At 43.0% G+C, this 12,250-nt stretch overlaps 1 protein-coding gene across 1 annotated transcript in view; it reads right to left on the reverse strand.

Annotated features, from left to right (window-relative positions):
- The window catches only part of LOC110083918 (visual pigment-like receptor peropsin), a 47,199-nt gene extending 39,709 nt beyond the window's left edge, over window positions 1-7,490 (reverse strand). The window contains exon 1 of the mRNA XM_020802815.3: window positions 7,402-7,490. The gene's annotated coding sequence lies outside the window, so the exon portion shown is untranslated. The remainder of the gene's footprint in view (window positions 1-7,401) is intronic.
- Between the last annotated feature and the right edge of the window lie 4,760 nt (window positions 7,491-12,250).

The raw sequence follows: 12,250 nt of genomic DNA on the forward strand, positions 1-12,250 counted from the left end.
CATAAAATATAAATAAATAAATAAATAAATAAATAAATAAATAAATAAATAAATAAATAAATAAATAAATAAATAAATAAATAAATTGTCTTGTTTGTCAGGGGCTTTCATGGGAGCATCTTCTCCATCCCCTCATATCTGGGGCCCAATGCTGTGGGATGGGTCTCTGTGAGGTCATGGTGTGGGGCCTTGTGATGTCACAAGAGACAGGAGCCTTTTCAACAGTGGGAACATAATGTGTCTGCAGGTGTGAAAGAGTGGGAGAGGCATCGTTGGTCCCCTATACGACTTCCTAAATATATTATGCATCCAAAACATGCAGGAAGCCAGTGAGCCCTGTTGCCATTCAGAGAGCGTTGGAATTGTGTACCCAAACACTATGACGATCCTGTAACAATAAACGAGACTCTTCCCTTCCCTTCCACCAGTGCTCCTGACATTTGTCTGCCTGGCCTAGAGATTCAAGGAAGCACAGCCACTTCCTGGCACTGCAGCTCATTCTCTGAGACCTGGCAAGCCTCATCTTCATCATCAACACCATGAGCACTCCATGGACAGCTCCCTGCAGAGTACAAGTGGGGAGAAAATATGCCACTTCAATGAAGTTTACAGTCCAAACTCTCACACCAGTGCCAGAATTGAGGAAATGAAGATGGGCAATAATTTGGAGATGACCCTACATTAAAATTTATTTAGATCCATGCCTTGGATAGACTGCAAAAACACACTTGTACTGCAAAATCTGCTGTCTGAGACTAGTGGCTGCCTCTGAGCACCTAGTGTCTATGAATGCAGCAAATGTAACGTAACTATCATTGTGGCATAGTGAATTCAGCTGGTAAAGAATCCGCAAAGCAGGAGGATTAAACACTCTTCCTCTCCACTCAGCTGTCATGATTCATTTTTTCCTCTTCTAGAATGCCCAACAATTCCCCTTTCTCTTCTGTTTCTTTTCTCTCCCACCCCATTTTTAACCCTTGCAGGTCTATTCTGAGGCTAATTAAGACTTTCACTCTGCTCACTCTTCTCCCACAACACAAGGCGTTTTCTCTTTCAACATTTTGAAGAGTTCTGTTGTCATGTCCAGGATGATGGTTTCTACTCCCCTGAGGATGATCAGGGGACTGAAAACAAAGCCCTATGAGGAAATAAAGAAGAAGCTGAACATGTTTAGCCTTGAGAAAAAGGGATAGAGGGGAGATGTGGTGGAATCAGAAATGTTTTATTTCTGAAAAATTGCTATGGTTGATGACATCAGCCTTATGTGGCATAATTTACAGAACAGGATTTCAGCCACTGGCTCTAGTATACTATACGATTGACTATGCCCATTTTACAAAAGCTTGAACTGGTGTGAGTTGGAAAGCAATTAGTCTTTAATAATTCCATTCATGCCAGACCCACTGTCATCTTCAAAATAACATCTAACAGGGATAAATGCTGTACTGTGATTTTAGCATAATCCAGAGGAGTCACAAAGAAACTTCTGAATCTGATTGTCCCCCATGTCTTCTCTTGTTATTAATCCATCACATCTGTACCTCTGCTTGTGTTCCTATTTGTCTTGGCTTCAAGCAAGCGGACTTTACTCAGTGTTGCCTGAGCTACTGAAATCAAGAAAGCAGGGTGGGGAGACATTATAGGCCGACCCTCTCTTCTGCTAGCCATCAATTGGAAGGTGGGGTTTTTTTACGTATCTGCTGCTGCCAGATATATTTCACTGTAGGTTTCTCCTTTTATTTATCATAATTTCCATAATAGAGGAAAAGAAAAGGGTAATAGAAAAATGAGATGCAGTTGGCAAACTTAGAGCTGATCCAGAAGAAAATGCATCAGCCTTGAATATAATTAGGCAATCTTTAAATCAGATCAGGAAGTGAGGAAAAAAGAACAGTTTTATTTAGCCTGTTTAATTACCGGGGACAACCTACACTATGATTTCCACCCCACCCTGCTGCCTAGATATTAAAATGTTACTTGGTCATATGGCCATGCAGGCAGTATTGTTTTGCCCAAAATATAACTTCCCTGCCTTCACCTATTACTGGGTCACTTTTATATTGTGCAGATATTCAGCGAACTGGATCCTCAAGACATTTCTGCTTGTATATCTGTGTATTCAGACCAATAAATGTTGAGTATAACGTTTAAGATCCATGGTACAGAATCTGATTTTCCCTTATTTTAATCTAAAAGTGAATGTCTCCCATTTATAAAAGAAAATATTGGTAGGAAGCACAGGTAGCAAAGACATAGGTGTCTCTCATCAGTGAATTCTTGATCTTCCTGATATTTGGGATGGGAAGGACAAAATATTGAAATGTAATTCTTCACTAGTTAACTAGTGAGAATACCAAAATACCACTGGCTACATGGCCATAATACCAACTAACTCTTTCTTTCTTTCTTTTTCTCTTTCTTTCTTTCTTTTTCTCTTTCTTTCTTTCTTTCTTTCTTTCTTTCTTTTTCTCTTTCTTTCTTTCTTTCTTTCTTTCTTTCTTTCTTTCTTTCTTTCTTTCTTTCTTTCTTTCTTTCTTTCTTTCTTTCTTTCTTTCTTTCTTTCTTTCTTTCTTTCTTTCTCTCTTTCTAGATCAAAGCTTGTAAATGTCTATTATTGGTCTAACACACATCAGGCAGGATCCTGTTGGTGTTTGTGTAAGTTTCTGTAACTTGCTCCAGCTAATCCACAAGGTTCCAGTGTGCACCTTGGTCATATGACTGATCATGCACCTGATTGCACAATGGTCCTGGCATTTCATCAGCTGCCTGAAATTATCTTCAGCAAGTTACACAAACCTTGCACTAAGATCAGCAGAGTTCCAGACAATGATGTGCAGTGTTGCTCAGTCTAAATTTAAAAATATGTAAATTATATATTGCAGAGTTGGGGATTGCAACTACTTGTGAGGACTCTTTGTCATGTGCTTTCCTCGTAAGTGATATTGTGATGGAGACTAGGTCATCTATCTTGGATTTTTTAAAACTTCCTTTGGAATAATTCTATTTCAACTTGCTTAGAATGTGAAACCTTAAAAATAAGTCACTGTTTTGCACAAGTGACATCTCTGTTGTGTGCCCCTCTCTCTTTTTCACACACACGTTTAAGTATTTCATGGAGATGGCTCCATTTATATCATGATGCAATCAGAACCAGGGAAAGTTTAGTAGCCATGCTGGATAAGACGTTTTGGGAGTTTTACTCCAAAACCATAACCTTTCTAAGCACTTGTAAGGTTCCCTTGTTGGACAAGGACTGTGAAGAGGCCTTCACATATATGAATACTACAAAGCTTCTGTAAGTGACATTTCTGGGCATCCATCTTTGTTCTTCTTCCATAATTTTGGGAAAGATCTCAGCAGTGCAATTTCTGGGAAAGCAAAGTGTGGTTTGGCCTAACATTATACATAGCCCCGGGTACTTTTGTGCAACTGCCAAAAGGACAATTTATTGAATACAGACACTTGAGCAATGCGGTAAAGAATATCAATGTCATCTCAAGATATTATTTCATCAGATGGACAGTGCAATAGAAGCATCATTATATGACATGGCGAATATAAGCATTTGTGTAAGTACTCTTTTCTGGCACAATGTTCATGCTGGTAATTTTATAGCAACTACCTTTCTGCCAATATAGGATAAATATAACATTTTATAACTAATCTAATAGTGTACCCTGTGTGTAAGAGCAAATACTTCCACAAATACATACCTATTGACATCTTACTGGAGGAACTTAGAAGCCATTAATCCTCAGCAGTTAATGAAATGCTAATGGTCTTGTTCAGTAAGTTAAATGGTTCTTTAAAAAGTTTTACAGTCAAGCTGGGATATATTGCTGAACCATGGTGTCATATTATGCAAAATGGCTCTCCATGTTGATGTTGGTATTGCCAGATTATTGATGGTGGAAGGCAGCGCATGTTAATGAGTATATCATAACAGGTACGGGTATTTCATGACAGGTAACACACACTGTGTGCTTCATTGTTGAAATATATTCTAATTTGGGCCTGCTAGAGTAGAAATTCAAATCAGTTTTGACTAGTTTCCCTGCATTTTTAACAAGAGAGTGTGTGGCAAGATTAGGATTGCTAGATCACCAGCAGCCAATTTCCTCAATTTTCAGTGCATGACCCGGAGAAGGGACTGCAATCCTCATGAAAGCATAGAAGACATGGGCTGTGTGGAAGGCCATACAAAGCAGGGATAGCTTCTGCATTAGCTCCTTATGGAAACAAATTGTGAAAACATCAGATTTAATAGGCCCAGAATATGGGTAAAACTAATAACTTAATGGCAGGCCAGGAGGCAAAATAGTATATTAGCACTGCAGCGATTGCCACCATTCCTAGTAAGGCCCATATTCTCTGCTGCCTCACTTACAGCACACATGATATTGACAGAGTTTGTGGGGGCCATGACTGATGCTGAGACTTGTGGGAAGCCTGCCACCCATTCAAAATGAATTTCATTTCAGGTCCTGCATTACAGGAGGCACAGTGTGGAATCAAGCCCCCAAAATCTGGTTCCAGAGTCAGGTACCCAATTTGCTCAGCTATGACCTAAATTGAACCCAGCAATGTTCTCCCCCCCCCCTCTGTTCTTGGGAGCTCTCCAAAACTGGAGCTGGAGTTTACATGAGGGGTCTGGAGTTCATGGAGAGCTGTAAAGGAGACAAGGAACCATTCTGCTCCATTTGTAGTAGTTTCATTGTATGTTGCCTTATGGAACCAATTGAGTCATTCATTCACTCATATTTTTGTGCCTTTCCAGTGCTTTCCATTTCTAAATATGAGCTCAACCAGTTTGATCTCAAAAGATACAGATTTGCAGGAACCAAAAATTCTGCCTGTGAACTTGTCAGACCTTTCCCAATCTGTTCCTGATACCTATATGCCTATTGTAGAATTATTTACTGTTCCTAAATACAGAGGTGTTATTTCTCTACTTCTCTTTAACCGTTTGCCTCCAAACATTTTGAAGGGGTGTTGTTGTTTAGTCATTTAGTTGTGTCTGACTCTTCATGACCCCATAGACTAGAGCACGCCAGGCCCTCCTGTCTGAAGGGTAAATTTATACAATTTTTACATGAAGCCAGATGCTGTCTCTAAATTTGCTAGAGGTCTACACAATATCTCATGTATTTTCTTTCAGTGCTATTTTCATGAGAGCATTCAGAATTTTGTTTATGTAACACCTTTTTATGTTGCTAAAGAACTTGCAACATTTCTGAATATTGCTGTGTTTCATAAATCCCAGCTGATTGTTAGTTTTTATGTTATTTTAGAGGTTGCTTGTTTAAATTTTGAACACATTTGTCTAACCCTTTTCTGCCTATCCAAATACTCATTGTGGGTTGGTTGTTTCTTTTTCCTTTGTACCTTCTTTCATTACTGTGGGTAGGCCAGCAAAAGGGATGACTCACTGACATGATAGCCCCCAAACCCTCAGTGAATGGTCACCTTCGCTTTCCATTTATTCAGCAGTCTCAGCAGCACATCCCGAATACATGTGACACCTGGGAATGATGCATCACATCACCACATACTCGCAAAAAGTCACTGTTGCCCTATGAGCAAAGATACTAATGCAGGATCTTCAAGTAGTATCATACATAGCTTCTGTTGAGTAGAAAGTCCCTACATCATCGTAACATGGGGTTGTGCTATTTGCACAAGCATGGTGCCACTTACACAAATACAAGATGGGTTTTCTTCATGGAGATCTCTGTTTGCACAATGGCACCATGTACACAAGAGAAGCAGTCTGATGACATACACTGACCTTTGTGTGTAGGAGTTTGAAATTGCTCTGCCTTTATATAATACCCTGTCAATACATTTGTGCTAATGGACATTTGCACAGGGCATGAGAAAGATGCTGGAGCTGTAAACACATTTGTTCTAGCACTGTGGTTTTATTTGTGCATAGATACTGTGCAATTTGATGGAGGTCCTGTATCATTGACTTAATAGCTTGGCATCACCTCTCCTTCATCAATAGTTTTATCATTATATCTTTAGAAAATTAAAGGTCAAGGTCAATTCAATAGAAGGCAACATTTATTAACCTGATGAAAAACTTTAATATTAGAGCTGAACGGCTTTAGAAAAACACTGAATATGATGAAAACTGAGAGAGTCCCAAAAGAAAAATCTAAGGTATGATCAACAAAAGCAGAGTTAGGCTTGCATGCATAACACACATTCCAAAATCGAAACTGTAGCAATAGTTTTGTTAGTGCAACTAAAAGAAGCACAAAGAAATGTCCAGGCTTTTGTGATCAGTATATCTTCATCAGTCAAGACGTTAAAGAAAAAGGGTGTGTGTGTGTCAGAGAGAAGCTTGGTTCCTTGCTTTCTTGGGAGGTAATGGAAGAGGCAGACTACAGACAATCAGTGTTAGATTTCTCCCAATACAGGACATTCAGCTATTCAGAACTAGAAACAAAACATTTGATCCTGCATCTTAGACACCCAGACTACTGAATTGGCAGAAAACAGAGTCACCACACACTTTTTGGACAAAATCTGATTGGTGTAAATTTATGCTGCATAAACCAGATGACATTATTATCTGGCCATTATATTATCAGTGGTGGATATAATCTTAGGTCCTTTTAGATTGTCTCATTAATTATTGACCCTCCAACAACAGCCTGGAATATCCTGCTAATTATGATTTCCCCAAAGTTAGGGTCCTCTTATGGAGAAGATGAACAGGAAGCCTGGCTCAACATGGAGTCAACAAAAATCTCACCTTATTTTTGATTACTCTTTAAAAGTAATGCTTTTCTTTCAAGTAACCCAACCCATTTTGCCTTATTTATGAGAAGGGAGTGCCCTCTAGAGTTTTAAAGGGTTTTCTGCAGTTTTCTGATGGTTCTGGAAGTATTTTCTTTTCAGAGACAAATGAGCCCTAAGTTGGTTTGCTGTTGGGCTACTCTTTTTAAAAGGTGAATCTTCTAGCCATCCCTCTTGCCTTGTTTCCAGACCTGCCGACTTCTCTCTTCTTCTTATGCTGCTACTCTTGGTGGTTTAGAGAGCATTTGGGAGAACATGGAGACTAGGTGTGGGACTTCTGCATTTCTTTCACTGCCAGTAAACATAAAATTAATGTTTTGTAAGAGCTGGCTGGATAGCTCAGTGAACTAGAACACCTGACTTATGGAGACAAGGTTCAAGAAGTGACTCCTCAGTGTGCATTGCAGAAGAAGAACCAGCCTTATGGAACCTTGCAAGCTACACAATCCCAAATTGCCCCCAGAAAGAGAGAATGCTACACCACTTCCCAATATGCTATACCTAGGAAACCCTGGAAAGGGTCATCATAAGTCAGAATTTACTTAATTGCACATGATTCAATTTCTGTTATAATATTGATAGGATTGTCATTACCTTTTTTTCCAGTGGGACTTCACTGCAGCAAACAGGAGCACAAATGGTTGCTGTAAACTCTCCCCATCACTTCTCCTGTCTTGGTAAGGTGAGTTCATAGGTGACTCAGTGAAACTACTCTTTAAAAGGAAACACTCAGGCTTGGTTTTCCTAGATCATTGGGACTACCTTCAGCTGTGTCAAAAAAGTAAGTTGGGAAGCCAAAATGAAAGAATCCCAAAGAGGCTTCCCCTTTCCCAGCCATTTCCTTCTTCTTCAGAAGCAAATAATGGCAGCTCCAGAGGCTTACTGAGGCTCATATGTGAGTGATTAAAAAAAAAACCCTCCTCTGTCGACTTAGATTTTAGCTCCAAGAATTCTGGCTGGAGAGCCCAAATATATAGATGCATTTTTCTTCCTTTCCCCCCTCTGTTCATAGTTTGTAATTTGTTTTTCATTCAGCTGGGAACTGCTGGAGTTTTTGCAACCTTGCATGCTGCCTTTAGCAGTTTTGGCTGGGAGGGACCTTTCTGGATAGATTGTCAATCTATCCAGCATTAATCAATTGTTCTCTCCTGCCTCTGAATTCAAAGAGAGTCTCACTTCTCTGCTGTGTGTTCTCCTTCTCTCTGTGTAGTTTGTTGAGGTCTGTTGTTGAAGCAGATAGTAATGTCTGTCAGTTTGCCATTTGATTTTTTCCACTGCAAGTAATGAAAAGAAAGGTTACTTACCTGTAACGATGGTTCTTCAAGTGGTCATTCTGTGAATTCACACAAAGGGTTAACCCCAGTGCCAGCGTCGGTCCTCTCGGAACATTCTCTAGCTGCAAGAGAAAAGTAACAATGTTTAGGACTACCCCTACTGCGCACGCCCAGCCTAACCGTCCTTCAGTTCCATTTGTCCGCCACAGGTACCTGAATCCATTAGAGATACTAGTGACAGACAGACAGAGGGGAGGCCGGGCGGGATTGTGTGAATTCACAGAATGACCACTTGAAGAACCATCGTTACAGGTAAGTAACCTTTCTTTCTTCATCGTGGTCTTCTGTGAATGCACACAAAGGGTGATTAGCACGCTTACTAACCGGATGGTGGGCTGTCACTGAAGAACAGATGTTAACACTGAACTCCCAAATCTCATCTCATCCCTTGCCCTCATGTCCAATCTGTAGTGGGTTATGAAGGTAGAGGCGTTGGACCAGGTAGCGGACCGGCAGATGTCGGGCAGGTCTACGCCACGCAGAAAAGCAGTTGATGAGGCTATAGCCCTGGTGGAGTGGGCCCTAAGTCCCTCTGGAGGGTCTCTGTGGTTGAGCTCGTAGGAGAGAGTGATGGTAGATACAAGCCACGTAGAGAGTGTCGACGGCGAGGCTGGACAGCCTTTCTTTGGACCAAAGTAACAGAGGAAAAGTCTGTTCGCCTGTCTAAATTCCTTGGTTCTAGACACATAGAAGGCCAGGGATCGTCTAACATCGAGCATGTGGAGCATGCGCTCAACATCGGTAGCCGGAGAGGGAAACAAGGTTGGCAGGATCAGCGGCTGATTCACATGGAAGTCCGAGACCACCTTAGGGAGAAACGAAACGTCCAAGTAGAGCATAACCTTGTCCCTGAAGAATTGAAGAAATGGCTGATCAGAGCGAAGCGCTGCTAATTCACTAGCCCGGCGAGCAGATGTTATAGCCACCAAAAACAATGTTTTCAAAGAGAGCAGCTTAAGGTCACAGGTAGCCATGGGCTCAAATGGAGGCCTAGAAAGGGCATGTAGGACCAGGTGAAGGGACCACTGCGGAATCGGTGGACGAATAGGAGGTCGAAGATTAGAGAGGCCTTTCAAAAACATCCTAATCGTAGGGTGAGAGAAAAGCTGGGAAGAGGGTGAGCCTCTGGGCTGGAAGAAAACAACAGCTGCCAAATACACTTTGATAGTAGAAATAGTAAGGTTAAAGTCAAACAGGTAACGCAGGTACTGTAAAAGCGTTGAAACAGAGACAGGGGACGGAACGAGACCCCTCTGCTGGGTAAACTTCAAAAAACTTTTCCACTTGTACGCATACAAACGAGACGTGGAAGGTTTGACGGCACTATTCAAGACTTCCTTGATCTCGGGACGATCTTCCACGCTGTCAGGTGGAGCGTTTCGAGGTCCGGGTAAAGGACTTTGCCTGCATCCTGGGTCAACAGGTCGGGCCACAAGGGGAGAGTTCTGGAATCCACAGCCATCTTGACTAGAGTGGGGAACCACACCTGTCGAGGCCAAAAGGGTGCAATGAAAATGGCCGGAGTCATCGAACGTTGGAGTCTCACTAGGGACCTCTGTATCAACGGAAGAGGTGGGAACATGTATAAGAGACCCTGATTCCATGGAATCATGAATGCGTCGCCGAGAGAGTGTAGGCCGAGGCCGGCCCGGGACGCATACCTGGGGCATTTCGCATTCCGAGGGGATGCAAAAACGTCCAACACGGGGGTCCCCCACCGGTGGCAAAGATCCTTGAAGACCAGAGGGTTCAATTCCCATTCGTGTGTCTGATGTTGCAGTCTGCTCAGAGTGTCTGCGACTGTATTGTCCTCTGTGGCCACATGAATGGCTACTGGATAGACATGATGACGGTAACACCACTCCCAGAGGAGGATGGAGAGGTACAGGAGTGATTGAGAACGAGTTCCTCCCTGCTTGTTGACATAGTGCATTGTGGTAGTGTTGTCCGTCACTAGCTGAACTCCGCGGCCTTGTAGTAGGGGAAGGAACGACCTGAACACCTTGATGACCGCGAGCAGTTCCAAGTGATTGATGTGGAACATTGCCTCCTGTGGAGTCCAGAGGGCATGAATGGTGTGGTGGGCGCAGTGTGCCCCCCAACCTAACGGACTGGCGTCCGTTGTGACTTGGACGGTGAGACGGAGTGGACGAAAGGGACGGCCGACCCTGAGGTGAGGTGTGTACGTCCACCACTGGAGTTGTCTGACTAGCTCTGGCGTGACACGAAGAAGTTTCCTTTGGCTGTCTACCATGGGGTCGAAAAGAGCCAGGAACCATGACTGGAGCGACCTTAGCTTGAGTCGAGCGTGGGCTAGCGCCGGTGTGGTAGAGGACATCAGGCCGAGAAGGTGTTGGGCATGATGGGCTGTCACCCGGCCACGTGGTTGGAATTTCCTTATGGCTCGTTGTATCTTGCGTATTCTCTCTGGGGGGAGAAATGCACGACCCCTTACGGCATCTAAGCAGACCCCTATGTATTGTACCGTTTTGGAGGGGATGAGCTGGGATTTTTCTCTGTTGACAGTGAGTCCGAGATTGAGAAGGAGACGCAGGATGAACTTTGTGTCTTTCAGGGATTGTCTCTGTGACGTGGAGACCACTAGCCAATCGTCCAGATAAGGGTAGACGTGGATGCCCCTGAGACGAAGGTAAGCTGCCACTGGGGCCATGACCTTGGTGAAAGTTCGGGGAGCCGTGGACAGGCCGAATGGCAGGGCCTGGAATTCGTAAATTGTGTCCTGAAATATGAACCGAAGATATTTGCGGTGGTCGGGGTGGATAGTGATGTGAAAATATGCGTCCTTTAGATCTATAAGGACGAACCAGTTGTTTTTCTTCAGCAGGTGCATGATGGACTCTAAGGTGAGCATTCGAAACCGTCTGGGTCGCAGGTAAGTATTTAGGAGTCTTAGATCGAGAATGGGCCTTATGCCTCCTCCTCTTTTTGATACAGCAAAATAACGGGAATAGAACCCGTGTTGTATGTCGTGTGGTGGTACTGTATAGATGGCATCTTTTTCCAAAAGAGATGAGATTTCTCCCTCTAACGAGGGATCGAATGAGGAGCGATTTATGAAGCCTAGCGGAGGAGATTTTATAAACTCCAGCTGGTAACCGTATTGAATGATCCTTAGAGCCCAAGTATCTGTTGTGATAGCAGACCAGTTGTGTAGAAACGGCTGAAGACAGGTGGTGGGTGGTGAATGAGTGAGTATGGGGGGACGAAAGTCAAAGATACTGTTTTTGTTTTCTCCCAGGTGGTTTAAAGGATTGACGACGGCGAGACTGACGAGGCCGGTATCCCTGAACAGAAGAGGAGGACTGACCGGAACGCTGTTGAGGTAAGTGCTTATAAGGACGGTATTGTTGAGAAGGTTGTTGATATTGGCCGTAAGATTTACGCCATTGAGGTTTTCTTTGTCTAGACTGAGTTTGAACAGAATAGGACTTTGCTGTCCTTTTGGCTTTGTGGAGATCCTCTAAGTGGGAGTCAGTCTTTTCATTGAACAAGCCACTAGCATCGAAGGCGAGGCTTTCAACCTTAGATTTTACATCATCCAGTATGTCTGCAGAACGTAGCCAAGCATGTCTTCAGATAGTAATGGCAGACATAAGAACTCTAGCAGCGATCTCTGCTGCATGGCGAATAGAGAGGCGTTCATGTTTGGATACTGTCTGGGCCTCCTCATATGAATTGAGAAAAACTTGCCGGGTGTCTTCAGGTATCAGTTTCAGTCCTGGCAAGACTTTGAGCCAGAGCTGCTTGTGATAAGCCCCTAACACAGTCTGGTAATTGATGACTCGGAGCAACAAGGTGATGAGGGAGTATATTTTCCTGCCTATAATTTCCAGCTTTTTACCCTCCTTGTCAACGGGGGTAACATGAGCCTTGACAGATGGTCTGGAGCAACTTGTTTCCATGATGAGTGAATTCGGAATTGGATGCTTGAGCAGAAACTGGATGTCAGCACCATGAATTCTGTAAAAGTTCTCTGTGCGACGAGGAACATTTGGAGTATTTGCAGGCTGAGCCCAGAATTCCTTAATGGCCTCCATAACCACTGACACAAAGGCTATACTGAGAGGAGCGGTGCTATCCCTCTTAAT

This window comes from Pogona vitticeps, chromosome 1, assembly GCF_051106095.1.
Source record: "Pogona vitticeps strain Pit_001003342236 chromosome 1, PviZW2.1, whole genome shotgun sequence".
Classification (NCBI taxonomy): Eukaryota; Metazoa; Chordata; class Lepidosauria; order Squamata; family Agamidae; genus Pogona; species Pogona vitticeps.